The sequence below is a fragment of the Diabrotica virgifera genome, chromosome 3 (genome assembly GCF_917563875.1).
Source record: "Diabrotica virgifera virgifera chromosome 3, PGI_DIABVI_V3a".
NCBI classification, from domain to species: Eukaryota; Metazoa; Arthropoda; class Insecta; order Coleoptera; family Chrysomelidae; genus Diabrotica; species Diabrotica virgifera.
In genome coordinates this window covers 53060212-53081461 of record NC_065445.1, presented here as the reverse complement: position 1 = coordinate 53081461, position 21250 = coordinate 53060212, and the positions used below count along the sequence as shown (strand labels likewise).

The following is a 21250-nucleotide window of genomic DNA, read 5'->3' as shown; positions in this document are numbered from 1 at the left end:
TTAACTTCATTTTTCTCAATAACTTGCAAATGTCACATAGACCCTTCATGCACTTGTGTCTTCAATTACACATGATTAATATTCTAGTTATATTTCCTTGTGACCTAATAGTTACAAGTAGCAAAAAACACTCACCTCTTGGTTAAACGTATCACCAAAATCACCGTGTCAAATGATAAAATAATTAGATCACGAGGTTTTTATAGTTGGACCGATCCCTTATTGATAAGAAAATATCGACAGCCAATTGATTTTCGAGGAATAGTACTCCTTGACGACTTACGTAACGGTACCTATCCAAATAATTTTTTTCGCACTAAAGAAAAAACAAAATCAATCGACGAATTATGTATGTCAATACGATAGTGCTAAAGACAAGTGTTTTTTCTCATTTAGACGTAGATAAAAGTTTTATTAAAGCTTTTATCGGGATAGGTAAACAAACTTGAAGAAATTAATACATTTGTGTCACAACCATAACAAATAAGGTATATAAAGATATCGTCTTATCAGTAGGTACTTAAGGTAACATATTTTTGATTAATTCGAAAAAAGATCGTACTGACCCATAAAAAGGACAAACGTGTTATTTTATTAAGTTTTTATTTATATTAAGTCTAATAGCTTAACCTCAGCCAAGAAAGTTCTTGTAGTCCAGGGCAATAAGGTTTTTCCATGACACTTGAACAGCCAGGGTACTGAAGCGTTTTTCGACAGGTAATACCTATAAGAGTAAATTGTAACTATTTCCTGCGTAGGACCTGGCGGCCATTTTTATTTATAAACAATTAAGTGTCAAAAAATGTCATTTTTCACTTTTTTTCAAATCAATGGAAAACAGGGAAACTTATGGTTTTTTTAGTACAAATATCTTCAAAATTATGGAAAAAGCTTTAAAATGACGTATTGCAAAGTTTGATATACTCATTTACTGTTAATATAATTGCGAAAAAAGGTCGGAATTGCAAAAAAAATTCTTTTCGCAATAACTGTTGTAAAAATTAGTGTACAGTTTTGAAATTTTTGTCATAAAAGTGTTCTTTCGTGCTTAATACGTGATAAAAATTTCAAAGCGATTCATCCAATTGTTTAAATTTTATTCAAATTGTTTATCCCAGAGAGCATTTTTTTGCAATAACATAAGTCAGAAGAAAATGACGTTAGAACCATTCCACAGGTGTCAAATGAAAGAGCATGAGCTATATTTTCAACTTGGTTTAAAAAAAGTGAATAAAAAATGCATTTATTAGTAATAAATAATTATGCAAAAGTATCGTAAATCTTTCCTTATAAACTTTTTATTTTCTTATATAAGAAATTATACATATTTATTACAATTTTTTATCAATAATGATATAGATAACATTACTTGGTAGTTGTGCACTTAAAACAGGGTAAAAAGTTAATTTTTTTGGAAAAAGTTATTCAAAAAGTTTATAAAGAAAAATTGACCATATTTTTCATAATTATTTCTTACTAATAAATGCATTTTTATTCACTTTTTAAACCATGTTGAAAATGTAGCTTATGCTCTTTCATTTGACACCTGTGGAATGGTTCTATGGTCATTTTTTTCTGACTTATGTTATTGCAAAAAAATGCTCTCTGGGATAAACAATTTGAATAAAATTTAAACAATTGAATGAATCGCTTTGAAATTTTTATCACATATTAAACACCAAAGAACCCTCATTTGACAAAAATTTCAAGGATGTACACTAATTTTTACAACAGTTATTGAGAAAATATTTTTTTTTGCAATTCCGACCTTTTTTCGCAATTATATTAACAATAAATGAGTATATCAAACTTTGTAATACGTCATTTTAAAGCTTTTTCCATAATCTCGACGATATTTGTACTAAAAAAATCATAAGTTTTACTATTTTCCGTTGATTTGAAAAAAAGGGGAAAATGCCATTTTTTGACAGTTAATTGTTTATAAACAAAAATGGCCGCCAGATCCTACGCAGTAAATAGTTATAATTTATTCCTATAGGCATTAGCTGTCGAAAAAACGCTTCAGTACCATGGCTGCTGAAGTGTCACGAACAGAGTATATTTTTGTCTTATTACCCTGGCCTATTGATGCTTGATAAAAGAAATATAAATAAAAGTAAGTCGTTCCCAAGGTGAAGAACTTCATGGTTTTGTACAGAAGTGAAGGAAAAATGCAAAGAAAAGAAAGAAGCTTTCCCGAAGTATACAAGAGGCATATGATAATTACATAAGAAATAAAACCCGTATGTTTGGAAGAAGAATAAAAAAATGATCACTGGGAACGTTTTTCGAAAGAAATAGAACATGATTTTAATGGTCTGCAAAAGGAAATATGGCGCTTTATAAGAGGTGAAAGAACGGAGGTAAAGGAACTAATATAACCAAAACACAGAAAAGTAGGTATACATAGATTGACTATCTGAAAAAGCTGCATGTAGAGGAAGAACAAAGGAGGAAGCTGTATGCAAAGAATGGAAAACTGGCAACTAATTCCATTATTCAAAGAATGAAATAAGAAACGGCCAGAAAACTACAAAGCTATAAACTTATTAAATACTAGCCTAAAACTTTAAACAACAATTGTACGAGATGGTTTACTGTAAAGAGACCGAAATCATTAGACCGGAAGCAGTAGACCGAACTCATTAGACCGAAAAGCACTTTACCGAAACCTCACTAGACCGAACAGCAGAAGACCGAAAAGCAGTTCTTTTTACTTGTCGCAGTAAAAGAGATAAGACTAATGTAATTACAATTAAAATGTTATTTGGATAGTTATTATAAACAGTTAAAATGGTGTTAACGTCACTCTACCCTTAATTTATTTTTACCTTCACTAATTTGTTTAACGGATAAAAATTATTTCATATCAGACTGTACAGAGCAACAATTTACACAGTCTATATATAAAATAATACAAACAAATACAATAAACAAAAAGACAGATATATAAAATCTTTAGCATAATTTACTGCAAACTTTTAAAATTTATTTACCATTTCGGTAAAGTGCTTTTCGGTCTAATGAGTTCGGTCTACTGCTTTCGGTCTAATGATTTTGGTCTAATTGTCGTGTACCGTACGAGTTAGGGTGTCCAGAAACCCTACCGACAAACGAAGACAGGAGATTCCTCAGATAATTTTAAGACAATTTAACCAAATTCACCAAGTCCGAAAATGCTTTCTAAGGGAGCTAGAGTTCTTTGAAAATGGCGTCTTGTAGTTCGTTTTTCTTAAATACCTCCAGAAAGCTTCTAGTTAGAAAAACGAAAATTGGTAAACATATTTATCTTCCAGAGATAAATCGATTCGATCCATTGTGAATTTCTCGTACCAGTCATATTCGTCGGTTTTGGGTGGGGCAACGGTTATTTTGCGATGTGTATGCATGTTTCATAGATTTCGAGAAGCCATTTGATAAAGTCCCACATGGAAAACTAATCGATATCCTAAAAACATCACGACTCGATGGTAAGGATATAAGACTCGTTTCAAACTTATATCTCCAACAAAAAGCAACAGTTCGATTCGAAAATGAACTGTCCAAAATCTTCACGGTTGAAAAAGGAATCAGACAGGGTTGCATACTGTCACCAACATTATTTAACATATACTCTGAAAACATCTTTAGAGAGGCCTTGGACGAATCAGAAGATGGTATTGCAGTAAATGGACAACTTATAAATAATATTAGATATGCAGACGATACAGTATTGCTGGCAGATAGTGCGCAGGGGCTCCAAAGGATCATGGATAATGTTGTAGAAACATGTAACAAATACGGCCTAAAATTAAACTGTAAGAAGACAAAAATAATGATCATTAGTAAAAACACCAACATAAACGCCCAAATTACAGTAAACAATACACCCCTAGAGAGAGTACAGAAAATATGCTACCTGGGCTGCAACATTAAGGATACTTGGATACACATAGGATACGCATAAGAATTCTTAGATGTTACGTCTTTAGTGTTCTCCTATACTGAGTTGAAAGCTGGAGCCTGACAGAAGATACCATAAAACGGTTAGAGGCGTTTGAAATGTGGTGCTACCGACGTATGTTGAGGGTCTCATATATACACCACACAACTAATATAACTATTTTCCAGAGGCTAGGAAAAGACAAAGAAATAATAAACACCGTAAAGAACAGAAAATTGGCTTACTTCGGTCACATTATGCGTAATGAAAAATACCGACTGCTGCAGTTGATTCTACAAGGCAAGATTGAGGGCAGGAGAGGCCCTGGACGTAGACGTATATCCTGGCTGGCCAATCTTAGGAAGTGGACTGGTCTAACGTCAACTGATCTATTTCGAGCTGCCGTAAATAGAATACGATGGGTCAATGTGGTCGCCAACATCTCCAGAAGATAGGCACTTTTAGAAGAAGAACGGATATTTTATCGCATAACTTTTTTGTCTTTAACTTTGAAGCATTTTTGATATGAGATTATTAAATTGTGAGGTATTCTAGTAATAAAAGGTACTCTTGCTTTAAGTCGATAGGACACACTGTTTTCTAGAAAAATCGATTTGAAAATTTTTCGTTTCCCGAATTAAAAAAAAAAAAAATTGAAAAATTAAAAAAAAAAAAAAAATACCGTGTATTTTACCAACTTAAAGCGAGAGTAACTTTTAGTACTAGAATATCTCATAATTTAATAACCTAGTGTCAAAAATTCTTAAAAATTAAAGACAAAAAAGTTATGCGATATAATAACCGTTGGACCTACCCAAAACGGACGCATATGACCGGTACTAGCAATTCGCAATTAACGAAATCGATTCATCTGTAGAATTTAAATAAAATTACCAATTTTCTTTTTTCTAAATAGTTTTTTTTATTTTTTTATTGAGATTAAACAAACGAAAAATTTTAAAATCGATTTTTCTAAAAAACGGTGTATCCTATCGACTTAAACTCTAAGAGTACATTTTGGTACTATAATACTTTATATTTTAATAATCGAGACTCAAAAATGCTTAAAAATTAAAAACAAAAAAGTTATGCGATAATTAAACTGTTCCCCTACCCAAAACGGACGCCTGTGACCGGTACTATAAATTTGCAATTGATGGAATCGATTTATCTCTTGAAGATAAGTATGTGTATCAATTTTCGTTTTTCTAAATATAAGCGGTCTGGAGATATTTAAGAAAAACCAATTACCAGATGCCATCTTCAAATAGCTCTAGCTCCTTTAGCAAGCATTTTCGGACTAGATAAATTGGGTTAAATTGTCTTAAAATTACCTGAGGAATCTCCTGTATTCGTTTGTCGGTAAAGTTTTTGGACACCCTGTAAATCAAAGCATAAGTTTAACAGATGAACAACAGGGTTTTCGTACTGGAAGATCGCGTACGGATGCAATATTCGTCTTATAGCAAATTGCTGAGAAATGGTTGGAATATGATGGACCAGCATTTCTGCGTCTGATTGACTTAAAGAAAGCATTTAATAGAGTAAGACTCAAAGATGTTATTCATATTCCGTAGAATAGGGAAGTTCAGCTTAGTCATAAAAACTATTGAAAACATCTACCAAAACAACAAAATGGAATTCAGAATAAATGGAAAACTTACAGAATCTATCAACATAGGCGGTGGAATAAGACAGGGGGATTCTTTGGGGCTGCACCACTAATGAACTTTTTAGGTCAGTTGTAAACAAAGTCAGGGTAGCCTTGATGATTTCCAATCTCCGATAGGAGTGGCACAAGAAGAAGAAGACTCTTTGAGCCTCATGCTCTTCAATTTAGTCATGGAAATTAACTATATAGAAGCAGGCTTTCAAAAACAACTAAAGAATATCTAGTGTTTTCATTGATTTATCAGCAGCGTACGATACCGTGTGGAGACAAGGTGTAATATATAAATTAGAACGAGCGATTCCATGCAGACAGATTACTGATGTCATTAATACAATGCTATGCAATAGAAGTTTTCAAGTCATCATGGGCGATAAGACCAGTACCCAAATGAAACTGAACAATGGTCTCCCGCAAGGATCGGTGCTGGCCCCTCTACTCTTTAGCCTTTATATAGCAGACATGCCTGAAACCACATCAAATAAGTTCGGGTATGCAGATGACTGGGCTCTTGCTACGAGCCATAAAGAATTGGAAACTACTGAGCAAATATTAACAAATGACTTGGTTACCCTCGGGAGATATTTCCGTCACTGGAGATTACAGCCCAATACCTCCAAAACGGAAGTATCATGCTTTCATTTAAACAACAAATTGGCTAATTATCAATTAAAAATCCACTTTGAAGACAGACTCCTTAATCATACTAAATACCCAAAATATCTAGGTGTTGTAATGTATGCTACCTGTAACAGTTATGTTACTTCCCACCTCTACAAATCTATCTATGACCAACTTCACAGATAACCTACAATATGTAATTCAGATATTAGCATATGTTCATTTAGTATAATGAATAAAGGTTTTCATGCCGTCTAAATTGTTTAATATTCTTAGATGTGGACACCACATAATATGGCGACGAGGATAAATAAGCAGTAGACAATTTTACAAGCAAGGCGCTTGAATAAACGTTTTATTTAGTATTTGCAAGGTGCAAAATGGAAGGTGCAGTATTTCCTTCAACTCAAGTGAGTGTTCTAAGGGGCGCAATAGGCAGCTTACAAGAGTACCGGATAGGTACTGATTGGAATATATACCAGGAGAGGTTAGAGCAATATTTTATTGCAAATTATGTAGAGAATGATAGAATGGTTCCAGTATTATTGACAATAATTGGTGATAAGGCCTATGAAATATTAAAAGGATTGTGTGACCCAGTTTTACCTAAGAATAAGACTTTCGATGAACTATGTATCCTTCTACAAAAGCAATTCACTAAAAAAGTTTCTGTTTTTAAGGAACGAATAGAATTTTATTCTTTGAGACAAGCTGAAAAGGAGTCCGTGGCAGACTTTTACGTAAGAATTAAAAATAAAGCAATAGATTGCAAGTTTGGGACTACATTAAACAATGTTTTAAAAGACAAATTTGTTTGTGGTGTGAGAAAGGGACCAGTCCTGGATCGCTTATGTGAGGAGGATCATAAAACAACCTTAGAACATCTATATGAGTTGGCGTTGAGGAAAGAAGCTGCAGCAGTAGAAGCCAACACTTCAGTTCCAGTAAATAAGATATCAAGCACCAGTGTTAACCAAGGCAGAAATAGAGAAGCACGAGAAGGAGGTTCAGGAGGGTTGTATGGAGAGTCAAAGTGTAATGCGTGTGGAGGAATAAAACATGACTTTAGAAATTGTAAGTACCGAAAATATAGTTGTAAGATCTGTCGGAAGGTTGGCCATCTGGCTAAAATGTGTAATAAAAACAAAGGAAAAAGTACTCATTATGTAGAACCTGTAGAGAGTGAAAATTCTGATTCAGAAAATGTACAAGATTTTGATTTTGTAAACATGTACCATACCTCTTTTGATAATGTTAATAATGGTTTTATAAAACCACACAAGGCAAATATGTTAATTAATGATTGTACTATTTTAATGGAACTGGATTCAGGCGCAGGTATCTCTGTCCTTCCTGAAAATATTTATATCAGATATTTCAAAACCAGTGCATTACTTCCAACTAAAGTTAGACTCAGATCATTTGATGGAAGTATTATTACACCTTTAGGTGAGATTTTCGTAACTATTCAATATAATAATGTTAGGGTAGATAACTGTAGGTTAATTATAATAAAAAATGGAACAACAGCCTTAATTGGTAGAGATTTAATGAAGACATTTAATTTCGAGATTAAATTACCGGGAGTTCCTAACATTAATATAAATAAAATAGATCAGGATGCAGAGATAGCCAGGTTAGTAAAAAAATATAGTTCTCTCTTTAGTAATGAATTAGGGCACTATAGGTTTGAAAAAGTTGACTTAAAAATGGAACCAAATGCAAAACCTATATTTTGCAAACCAAGGCCATTACCTTTTGCTTTTAAAAGGGATGTTAATGCAGAATTAGATGAACTTGAAAGTAAGGGTGTCATTACCTTGATTGAAAATGCTAAATGGGGCACCCCACTGGTTCCCATTGTCAAGGAGACAGGCAAAATCCGTGTATGTGCTGACTACAAAATAACCGTAAATAAATTTCTAATTGATGTCAAGCATCCATTGCCAAGAGTGGAGGAGTTATTTGCAGCCCTCCAGGGTGGGCACCTTTTTACAAAACTTGATTTCAAAAATGCTTACAACCAATTGGAGCTAACGGAGGAGACAAAAAAACTTTTAAGTTGGAGCACACACAGAGGTGTTTATCAGGTAAACAGGCTACCATATGGTACAAGACCGGCCTGTAGCATTTTTCAAAAAATTGTAGAAAAAGTTTTGTTAGGTATTCCAAATGTTATTAATTTCTTAGATGATATTGTGGTAACAGGTCCTAATAGAGAGGAGCATCTAAAAAATTTGGAAAATGTCTTTAATAGACTTCAGAAGGCAGGCTTTAAATTAAATTTAGATAAGTGCATGTTTTTCCGGCCTGAAATAAGGTATCTGGGGCATATTATTGATAAGGAAGGGTTACATAAAGATCCAGGAAAAATTAAAGCCATTATTGAGTGCCCCAGACCCCAAAATATCTCTGAAGTTAGGGCATATGTCGGGATGATCAATTATTATGGTCGTTTTGTGGCCAACTTATCAACAGTACTGGAGCCATTGTATAGGTTATTAAGAAGAGATGAACGTTTTAAGTGGACTTCAGAGTGTGAGAATGCATTTTTAAAGGCAAAGAGGGAAATTTCTTCAGGTGCGGGCCTTGCACACTATGATCCACAGATGGACTTAAAATTGGTTTGTGATGCTTCCAGCGTGGGCTTAGGTGCTGTTTTAATGCATGTGTATCCAGATGGGTCAGAGAAGCCAATCAGTTTTGCTTCAAGAGTGTTAAGCAAACATGAAGCTAAGTATTCCGTTATACACCAAGAGGCTTTGGCAATATATTGGGGTGTACAAAAATTTTATCAATATTTATTAGGGAAGCATTTCTTTTTATGTTCTGATCACAAACCACTGATGGCCATATTCGGAGAGACAAAGGGCATTCCGCAAATGGCAGCAGGGAGACTGCAGAGGTGGGCACTATTTTTAAGTGGATTTCATTACACCTTTAAACATATTAAGGGAGTAGAGAATAAAACAGCTGATGGACTTTCACGCTTGCCTCTTTCCATACCTAAGGAGGTACAAAGTGATGTTGAGTTTGATTATTTTAATTTTCTGGTAGAGGATAAATTACCAGTTACCGCTGTAGAAATAATTAAAGGAATACGGTCAGACATCTGTTTGAGCAAAGTTTTTAAGTATGTAAGAGATGGCTGGCCAAAAACAGTTCCAGATGAATTGAAAGCATATGCTAACAGGGCTAATGAGCTTACCATTGATAATAATTTAATTATGTGGGGGTATAGGGTAGTGGTACCTTCCAAGTTTCATAAACAAATCTTACAGGAATTGCATAGTACTCATAGCGGAATAGTTCGAATGAAGACAGTAGCAAGGCAATATTTTTGGTGGCCTGGCTTAGATGGAGATATTGAATTGTTTGTAAAATCTTGTGAAGCATGTTTAAAGAATACTACAACTCCACGGAAGGCACCTTTAATTAAGTTCCAAGAAGGAGCTCATGTGTTTGATAGAATTCACATTGATTTTTTAGGACCGTATCATGGGAAGAATTATCTTGTTATTACAGATGCATACTCGAAGTGGCCCGAGGTATATGAGATGTCAAAGACTGACTCAGAACATACCATCGGTAAACTTCGAGACTGTTTTGCCCGATTTGGGTTGCCAAATCAAATTATTTCAGATAATGGTCCACAGTTTAATTCAGAGGAGTTTCAGCGATTTTGTAAAAATAATGGCATTATTCATAAAACTTCAGCTCCTTATCATCCAGCGACAAACGGAGCGGCCGAAAACTCAGTTAAAACCCTAAAATATGCAATAAACAAAATGTTAACAGACTCCCAGAGCAAGAGTATATCTGAGTTGATTTCAAAATATTTATTTTCTTACAGAACTACCCCTCATTCAGTGACATTTCAAACTCCTGCCTATCTCATGTTTGGGCGTAAAATTAAAACCAGATTTGACTTTTTGACATTTAACGATAAGACATTGAGAGCTAGAGAACAACAGATAAAATACCATAAAGGTAATAGGGTGGTAGAATTTATAGAAGGAGAAGATGTTTATGTTAGGGATTACAGGGTAAATGCACAAAAGCCTAAATGGGCAAAGAGTAAAATAGTTAGAAAATTAGGACATCAAACATTTCTATGTCAGCCTTTAGATAATCCAAGTCTTGAATGGAAAAGACATTTGGACCAAATTGTTAAATGTGGTCATTTTTACGATGAAGAAATATCTAAAATTTCTGATGACAAGGATAGAGATACGTGTGATCCACTAAGTTCAGTTCCAAGTACTTCTGTAAGTTTGCCATTACCTTTAAGTGAAACTGAAGCTTTGGTAACCTTAAAAAATACCAGTGAGACCCAAGGAGTGTCCGGTAGTGTTGAAACCGAATTTTCGAGTGAAAATATCAGTGCGGTTCCTTCGTCAATTAAAGACAGTGCATCACAATCAACCGTTGGGTTGCAGTCACCTAATATTAAGGAAAGATTGAGAAGAACCATCAGACCGCCTGATCGTTTAGATTTATAATTAAGACTATGACAATGTGGTTTTTATATTCGGATCTTGGTGTGGAGGGATGTAATGTATGCTACCTGTAACAGTTATGTTACTTCCCACCTCTACAAATCTATCTATGACCAACTTCACAGATAACATACAATATGTAATTCAGATATTAGTATATGTTCATTTAGTATAATGAATAAAGGTTTTCATGCCGTCTAAATTGTTTAATATTCTTAGATGTGGACACCACAGGTGTGACACTCGATATAACGCTAAGCTTTAAAGAACATCTTACAAAGACGACTGCAAAACTTAGAACACGCAACAATATTCTACAACAAAAGTTATGCGGTACCACATGGGGTTCCTCAGCGACTACACTTAGGTCGACAGCGCTGGGACTCGTGTATCCCGTTGCAGAATACTGTGCACCGGTATGGCTCAAGTCAACAGCCCACACACCAAACGTGTTGATGCCCAACTAAACCAGACTTTGCGTATTATATCAGGTACAATCAAGGCCACGCCAACGTATTGGCTACCAGCAATAAGCCACATAGCCCCCTCACACACCCGTCGAGAACATGCCCTTGTCAGGGAGTATAGAAAAATTAACGCCGATCCTGTGCCCCGCTCTCACGTTGGTATTAACGACAGAAACATAAGTAGGCTTCGCTCAAGAAAAAACCCTCTGGATTCTGCAAGAATACTAATTGAAAGGAATTTCGAAATAACCGACCGTTGGCAAGAGGATTGGGAGACGAATGCTCCACCTGACATCCGGAATATGCCATGACTATGCCGGTGCTGAGAGACAAACGATTAAGCATTTGGTGGAGGAATGCCCCATCAGATCGTACAGTGGCAATCGGTCAGATTTTTTAGTGGCGACCAATGAGTCAATTGAATATATTTCCCAACTAAATTTTCGTTTATAAAAAATTTATTATTATTTATAATGTATTGTTATTAGTCCAGAAAGCCACTGCGCATCCGCTAGGGAAAATATTCTAATTCGGATTTCTTGCACAATCTTACGTAACAAGGACTCCTTTTAACAAATTTGCATGTTGCCAGGACCAAAAGGTGGTAAAAAATTTTTAAGCGTTTTTTTTTGTTTTTTCCTAAAATGATTTTTCTTTGCATGGAAAAAAGTTATTTTAGATTTTTTGGATCATTCCAAACAGAAAAGGTCTTTAGTGACTTTTCTCTAAAATTGATAGTTTTTGACATATAAGTGATTAAAAATTGAAAAGTTGCGAAATCGGCCATTTTTAACCCTCAAAAACTATGTGAAAATCTGAAAATTTGAATTTTGCCAAGGTAGGTAGATATTCTTTAAACATCGATTGATGAAATCACGAAAAGTTTTTTGCAATACAATATTCAAAACTCCTTTGTTTTTTAATTGCTAATCAAGCGTGCGCGACACTATTTTTCACCGACAGTATGGTGAAAATGAAAGGAATAAATTCGTTATTTCGTAAACCGGCGACTTTAAGGAACAATCCCGAAACAGGTCGATTTTTATTTTTAAGTTATGATATTGTGGCATATATGGTATACTAGTGACGTTATCCATATGGACGTGATGGCGTAATGGATGATTTTTTTAAATGAGAATAGGGGTCGTGTGCTAGCTCATTTGAAAGGTTCTTCAATTCTCTATTTAGTATTTTAAACATTAACATAATTATTTATACAGGGTATCCAAAAGATTTTTATTAAATTAAATTATTTGACAAAAAAGACGTAGAAGGACACCCTGTATAAATAATTATATAAATGTTTACATTACTGAATAGAGAATTGAAGAACCTTTCAAATGAGCTACCACTCGACCCCTATTCTCATTTAAAAAAATCATCGATTACGTCATCACGCCCAGACGGATGACGTCACTAGTATACCATATATGCCACAATATCATAACTTAAAAATAAAAATCGACCTGTTTCGGGATTTTTCCTTAAAGTCGCCGGTTTACGAAATAACGAATTTATTCCTTTCATTTGCACCATACTGTCGGTGGAAAATAGTGTCGCGCACGCTTGATTAGCAATTAAAAAACAAAGGAGTTTTGAATATTGTATTGCAAAAAACTCTTCGGAATTTCATCAATAGATGTTTAAAGAATATCTACCTACCTTGGTAACATTCAAATTTTTAGTTTTTCACATAGTTTTTGAGGGTTAAAAATGGCCGATTTCGCAATTTTTCAATTTTTAATCGCTTATATGTCAAAAACTATCAATTTTAGAAAAAAGTCACTAAAGACCTTTTCTGTTTGGAATGATCCAAAAAATCGAAGAAAACTTTTTTCCATGCAAAAAAAAAATTAGGAAAAAAACAAAAAAAAAACGTTTAAAAAATTTTTGACCACCTTTTGGTCCTGGCAACATGCAAATTTGTTAAAAGGAGTCCTTTTTGAGTAAGATTGTGCAAAAAATCCGAATTAGAATATTTTTCCTAGCGGATGCGCAGTGGCTTTCTGGACTATATTTGTTATCTTTATTTGTATACAAAAACTGTGATATAGCCATAGGATAAATAAATAAATAGTCATGGAATAAATCATCAACAGTGTCGACAAAGGAAGATGATATAACATGGGACAGAATGGGAAACAAAAAGTAAAAAATACTATGTTACGTAGACGACGCAATATTGATAGCTCGACATGAAGATAGTCTGCAAAAATTAGTCCAAAGATTTAATATGAGAGAAAATAATGTAATATGACAATCTTAACTCAGAAAACAATAGTAATCAGCAAAGAACCGATGTATCAGATATCAGAACCGGTAAAGAAACCAATCAGATGTAAAATAGAAATTGATGGCGTCAGTATTGAACAAGTAATGGAAATAAAATACCCTGGAATTACACTGTCCAGCTATGGAGAACTGGACCAAGCAGTGAGAGATAAATAGATACAAAAAGAAAATAGACTGGCAGAATGCCTTAATATCACTATAGGGCCAAACCATAAATTAATATTGAGATGAAGTCAAGTAACACTAATCATGTCATATGCAGCAGAAACAACAAGACTCTGCACAGCCACAACGCAAAGACTGCTGGAAACGGCAGAGACGAGAGTACTGAGAACAATTACACGAAATGCGCTGGGAGACTATAAGAGAAGTGAAGATATTAGAAGAAAATTTAACGTACAGTGTATAAACGAATGGATACTAAATAGAAAAATAAATGAATGGAATAACCACATAAGCAGAATGGGGAAGACTCGTGTGGTCAAAATAGTAAAAGATAAATCAGCAATCGGTAGAAGTATCGGCCGATCGCGCAAAAGATGAAGTGACAACCTTTCATAGAGGCATCAACAGTCCCGGATTAAGAATCATGGGGCCTCTAGGCAACCCAAGCTATGAGGTCCCTTAAGAAACGGTGACAGTTCTAATAATTTTAATTTTTGAAAATGACCTTTCGCCTGTTTCAAAAATTCATAATACATGTAATCATTAGCGTAAGATAAGTCTGTTTGAGTTTGTTTCTCATAAATAACCCAAAATTGCTCTGAAGCAGGAATAAATTATTTCCCTGCAAATCTTGAAGCTGGGCTATAAAATATTTGAACTGCACTAGTTCATCTTCAATTTCAGGATGAGTATCATCAGGATAGTTTTCATGTAGATTTGAAGCACTCTTCTTTATTTGAATATCAGTCAGTTTTGGAAAAACACACAAAACACCAAAACACTGAGTTCACTGACTCGTACGCTGTCAACCGACTACTCAACTCAGGCTCAGTAATTAGCGTATCCAAAATTGGTAGATACGTCTTAACTTTTAACTTTAATTTAATTATTTTTTAATTGAACAGCTTAAATATATCGCACACCCAGATCTAAAGAGAGTTAAGTCAAAAAAGAACTTTTTTCAAAAAACACGAAAAACTGGTTTCGGTGTCCATGTGCACTGCGGGAGTGTTTTGTTTTTATGGTTTCCTTTATTTATACACCAGAATTTAATGTTGAAGTACTTTAATGTTTAATACACGTTTTAAGGCTAAAAATCGATATTTTTGAATTATTTCCCTTTTGCTTATTAATATATTTATATTTGTTATACTAACTTGAGTTGAGCCTGTGTTGGTGAATTAAGTTTGTAGTTGCCTCTCTTTTGAAGAGGCATTGTTTTCTTCGAATATGCTGTTTTATCGCTTTATTGCTCAAATCAAGAGTTTATTTGAAAAATTCCTTGCATATTTGTATTTTGGATCCATTAATCTCAAAGTAAAAGGGATTGTTGAGAGCTCTAAAATTGTGTGTACTTAAGTACCGATATTTAAACTTTATTTGTTGCGAGTGGCGTACTAAGAATTCTTTTTGCTTTCCAAGATCACTGAGTGCCCAATATTCATCAAAGTCCTCTTGTCTTGACATCTTGTCATTTAGTTGGACCACAGGGTGGTCCAACCATTCTTGCTAGAATTAGTGTTTTAGATTTTGACAGGGTAGTTTATCTATCTCAATCTCAGTAGCAGTTTCAGGAACCATAACACCTTCTGGGCCAACTTTGGCACTATCAATGTCGTTATCCGATGCACTGGAGCTGCTGCTGCTGGATCAAGTTACCGATGATGATGAAGGTACGACCTTAGATGGGTGCGCATTTTAGTTTAACAATTGCAAATTAGGATCTGTATCTTAGTTATCAATATCACTTTCATCGCTCCAAATAAGTGAAATATAATAGTCCGGGGCTGCTGTTTAGATGTGATAGGGATAGATGTATTAACCGGTGTCAAAACAGCATGACTTTCTTTGGATGGAACTTTATCACTTGATGACATCTTCAAGTTATCTTCCACGGCTGCATGTTGACTAGAAGTTATAGGAGTGATATTTTATTTATACTATTCTTCTACCATACTTACTAACAATCGCCGGTGATTCATAGTTGTTCTGAAATATACAATGTTTATTTTACTAACTTACATGAGTCATGTGCCACAAATCAATTTAGAACGCCCACAAAAACATTTTTAATCTTTTTGGCTATGTTGTAAAGATAAACTTGTCAGAAACCATCTAAAGGGATCCAACTTGAAAAATTGGCAGCAAAAGAGGAACCAATATTGTTAATGGTAAGATAAACATTAAAGTGTACTACGACCTACAAACTCGAATCGTCAATTTCGAAATAAGTTTAATTTTGATAAGATTTTACAGAAAAAAGGAAGTATCAAATATGACTCAGCAAAACAGACACAACTACAATATCGAAAATGTTTCAAGAGTAGGGTAACAACTAAAAATAAAAATAAAATCTTTACTTATCTTGCCAGAGATACAGCTTTAACTCAAATTGTTGTATCCTTGTAATTAGCAGTAACCATTTAAAAGGTGACAACTCAAAATAATACTGCTTCAAATTTCAACTAAACAGGTATGACTGAAAATAATTCCATACTTTTTACGGAGGACACTTGCACTCCGCTTGTAATTCTGATTGCATCTAGCATTGTTCCCATTTATGCGCGGTGGGATCTGGCTCGCTCGTTCAACAAAAGAGACTCTAGGTGCCATCTAGCGTTGAATTTTGCGCATATTTTTAAATCTCTTTTATTGATCGATAGGTATTCGTACAGGGAATTAAATGGTAAGCTTAACTCAATTTCACATATTTTTGAAACTCTCTTTAGATCTAGGTGTGCGATATATTAAATTTATTAATATTTTAAGCATTATCTGATATAATCATCTTCATGTAATCTTCGTTAAAAGTAATAATACGCATTTGTCTTTATCTTAATTATGTAATCTACAGTAACTTGCTAAATAGGTATTATATCAAATCTATAAACTCTCATCAGACATATGAACATCTTCAGTATTTATATTTTGTTTCCATTTCATTATTTCAAATGTTATTTCTAGTAGTCTAATATGCATTATGGACTTATTCTGAAATTATTTAGTAGATGTATTAATTCATAATATACACTCTTCAATAATCGAAGTGAGTATTACTCGATTTTAGACAAAAGAAAATCGGGTACACGTAAACTCATCACCAATTAGCATAAAATGCACTCGTACATAGTACAGACTCATCACCGCAATAAAACCAGCATTTTAAAATAGACCCTGAGAAATTTTCAAACTGATCACCTCATGGTTTTCTTCTTTTTCATATTAGCGAACAATTTTAAATTCAGTTGCAAGTTTCAAGTTTTTAAGATATTTTAATTTTTGAATTTTTGTGCTGTTTTCACAGGACAATGTTTCATCAGGTAGGCTTTGACCATTTCTAAGAGTCAGGAAACTTCATTTATGCACTTTTTGCAGCATTTTGGTGTATTCTGTGATAAGTAAATTGATAATTACCTCAAAATATTTTTTCGTCTTTTATGCAGTGGTAGCATACTCAAGTTCTTAACTTTTCCTGTTTTTCAGATATTTTAAATTTTAAGTCCACAAAAATAATAGACGATTTTTAAAATCGTCTATTGGCAATAATAACTTTATTTACGGCAGCTGTAAACAGTTTAGCGGCGGTCTCTTGATAGCACTCTTGGAGATTTCGGAGCTAGGATGTTCTTCTTAGACATTCTTCTGGCGATCTTGCCATGTAGTATGAGGTGTAGAAGGTTGTACCTCTCTGGATGTCTCATTACATGACCGAAATATTGTAACTTTCGAATGTTTATTAAGGCGCGTTTACATGTATCCAGTAACTGGCGCCAGTCGCACTGGAACGACAGTGCTGGCATCATGTAAACGATTTTTTTGTTCCAGTCCAGCGCTGTCTGCCAGCGCTGTCTCGAATAGAAGGCTGGTCTATTTTTCGTGCCAGTGGCACTCGTCCGCGTCCCCTCTAACCCCGTGCCAGTGGTTGTAGACACGTGTTAACACAGCGTTCCAGTCGCTGGCGCTGTCGTACCTGTGGTTTCAGTGGCCGTATTAGGATTTTTAATAAGAGTGCCAGTGAGATTGGTGCCAGTTACTGGGTACGTGTAAACGAACCTATCCAGCGCTGTCTTAGTCAAGCACTCGCATTCCAGTGAGACTGGCGCCAGTTACTGGATACGTGTAAACGTTACTTTATTTTTGTTATTTCTGTCTTCTTATTCATTCGATTTAAAACGTATATCTAGCTACGGACGGCTCGAAACAGAAGTGGAAGATGAAGTGAATGGAGCAAACAGAGCCGCAGGTTGCGTGGATGAAACAATATGGAGAAATAAAAATATCGGAGAAGAAATGAAAGGCAGAATTTACAAAACAATCATCACATTAACGCCGACAACAGACGGGCGATTGTGGCCGGCCACTCTGTGGATCCACAATAGCTATTTGTATAACAAGGGAAGAAAGTGCTACTTTTCCTCCCGAGAATGAAGTTTACTGCCCGACGCGTAGCGGAGGGCAGTAATCATGCAAGGGAGGAAAAGGCACTTTACTCCCATGTTATACATAATAATATGGTTTTTCCACCTTCCTCAAATAACAAGTCATTTTTTCATTTTTACTTAATTTATTTACCTATGTAACTAACCGACAAAATTTATTAGAACTAAAACTAACAAGTAGGTACAATATAACTGTCAACTGTCAAATATAAGTCAAATTATTAATGTAAACATTGTTAAATCAGAATAACAATTTACTGTTTTTTACCATTCTGCAAAATACAGGGTGTTTTTAAATAAACGTTAAAATGTATAGATATCTACTTAATAGAAAATAGATATTGTACACGGCGTCAATAAGTTATATTTCATGAATGAAATACCATGACGTCACTTTTACTTTTCGTCCCTAGGGAGGAAAAATATTTTCCTCCCTAGGGAGGAAAAGTACAACTTTACTCCCTACAATCAGGTCCAGAAAAGTATACTTTCAGAAGAGGTAGGTGGAAAAAGTAATTTATCGTGGGTTCTTAAGGCGCATTTAAATCAAAGCGAACACGAACGAACGAACGAATTCGTTCGTTAACTTTATTGTATTTGTACAGCGAATCGAGCACGACCGAACGAATTCGTTCGCAATCGCACATGTTCCAACCGATGTCGGTAAGTTAGCGAATCATCAAAGGATATCGTTGTTCAATGTGGACAGTGGATAGACGGTAGCGAACGAATTCGTTTAAAGTACTGATTTAATTTATTTACAAACATTAGTTTGAGAGGGTTGTTTATTGTGTAGACGAGCAAACATAATTTTGCAATATGGAATGGACCAATGAAAAGATACTTCAATTAACTGAGTTATATAGAAATGAAGAATGCCTATGAAACCCGAAATCGAAGCTATATAAAATAATAAACAGAAAAACTGATACTTGATATAATATTTCTATAGGAATGGGTTGTGATGTCTCTGAACTAAAAAAATGAATTAGCTTCTGGCATCATTTAGACGAGAAAGACAAAAAGAGGGTTCGAAGTAGTTTACTTTTAAAAGCCTAATGTTTTTATTGGATACATTTCAACCCAGAAAGACTAATGAGGTAAGCAAATCAAATTAATTGCTAAAATTAATTAAAAGCAAATTTATTTTGATACACCAATTTTACAATTTATTATTTGAACATAATATAGTCATAATACCAAGAGCAAGCAACTTTTTCGAGGAAGAATTTTAAGAAAGCTGGTTCTTCATAGAGAATATATTATTCTCTATGCTCCCTCAAACAGCGTATAATACCAACTACCTGTCTGCTGATACAGATTGCGTGCATTAGTTCAAAGCACATTATACAGGTACTACCTACCTACCTAAATATGTTGAATTCAAAATTATTTTAACAAGATAATTTTTTTTGTCATTACTTTTGTCATTATTAGAAATATGAATACAAATCTTTTGTCACTAATTTATATGCTAAAAAGTGTTACATTTGACCTGTGCTCTTGTGCGGAATGGAAGCATGGACGTTAAAGGCCAGTTCCATTAACAAATTTGAAGTGTTTGAAATGTGGTGCCTACGTCGAATGCTTAGAATATCATGGACAGACAGAGTCAGAAACGATTAAGTACTAAGAAGAGCGGGTTTACAGGATAGGGAACTTTTTAATTATGTTAAAAGTAAGAAGACTGTATATTTGGAGCATATATTACGAGGGGAACGATACACTTTTCAGCAACTGATATACAAAGATAAAGGGTAAGAGGGGTCTGGATAAAAGATGTCATGGCTGCGTAATCCCCACCGCCAGTGGACAAGAATCCACGGCTATGAAATGCTTTGCAATGCTAAAAACATAATATTTTAATAAATTACAGTAATATTTTATAAACAAGACAATGTACAGTGGACGCCTACGCAGAAATGCACGGCATCTTAAGAAGAAGAAGAAATATGAATTTATAATTGCTAGACATTTTTGGACGTTTTATTTATTTCCAACTTTAGTTGATAATGCCAGATTTAAATAAAATATTAATAAATAAAACTTATCATCAAAATTTTCAACAAAATAATAAAAAATACCTGAATAAATTATTTTTGAGTCTGGAAATAATTTTTTTCTACAACCACTATTCAAAGTGCACTTTTCTGCACGGTTTTATGTTAGCAAACTTGATATTTTCTCACAGTATAAGATATTTGACACTAGTGTGCAGAAAAGTGACGTTTCTGTGCCGCAAAGTGACGTTTCTGTGCCGCAAAGTTCTTTTCTGCACAGTTGACTACCTCATTCTGAGTAACGTTATATTCTGTTTACATCCGTGGACTACCGCATTCTGAGTAACGTTATATTCTGTTTACATCCGTGGTTAAACTTTAGACAAATATATAACCTATAAGACAATTATTATATTTAACTATAGCATAGAAACTAAATTATGGATGTTACAACTGTTTTATTTTACAAGTATATTCTTATTAAACATTTTATAATTATCAAATAACCAATAAGGATTTAGCAACCTGTGCAAGAGACGTCGAATGAAGAAGGTTTTGTGTAAATCCGTGACTGCATAAATATAATGTCAATAATGTGTAATAATTGTTTAAATTTAAACAAATTAAGGCAGTGTATTAATTTTTTAACTGATTTCTGTGCAATTTATTTAGGTATAAGGAATTTAAATTGATTAGTAGGTATTAATTAAATACAGTTTAAAATTTATCACATAGGTACCTATTATAATTAATCGTCGTTTGGAAATTGTGATTTTTATTTTTAGGAAAAACTGTGCTTGTAGAAAAAGTATAGTGTGAAACACGTGCAGAAAGGTAATTTCTCACTCGTTTGAATTGCGGCACTCGCTTGCGCTCGTACCGCAACTTTTCAAACTCGTGAGAAATTAGTACCTTTCTGCACTTGTTGCACAATATACTATTTTCTACAACCACTATTCAAAGTGCACTTTTCTGCACGGTTTTATGTTAGCAAACTTGATATTTTCTCACAGTATAAGATATTTGACATTAGTGTGCAGAAAAGTGACGTTTCTGTGCCGCAAAGTGACGTTTCTGTGCCGCAAAGTTCTTTTCTGCACAGTTGACTACCTCATTCTGAGTAACGTTATATTCTGTTTACATCCGTGGACTACCGCATTCTGAGTAACGTTATAT

The 21250-nt window shown here is 34.2% G+C and overlaps 1 long non-coding RNA gene across 1 annotated transcript; it reads left to right on the top strand.

The window, feature by feature from the left end:
* Window positions 1–554: 554 nt before the first annotated feature.
* Window positions 555–2797, top strand: LOC114349153 (uncharacterized). Its single transcript, XR_003655564.2, has 2 exons — window positions 555–717; window positions 2000–2797. It is a non-coding gene; the product is annotated as an uncharacterized LOC114349153 (long non-coding RNA).
* The last annotated feature ends 18453 nt before the right edge of the window (window positions 2798–21250 follow it).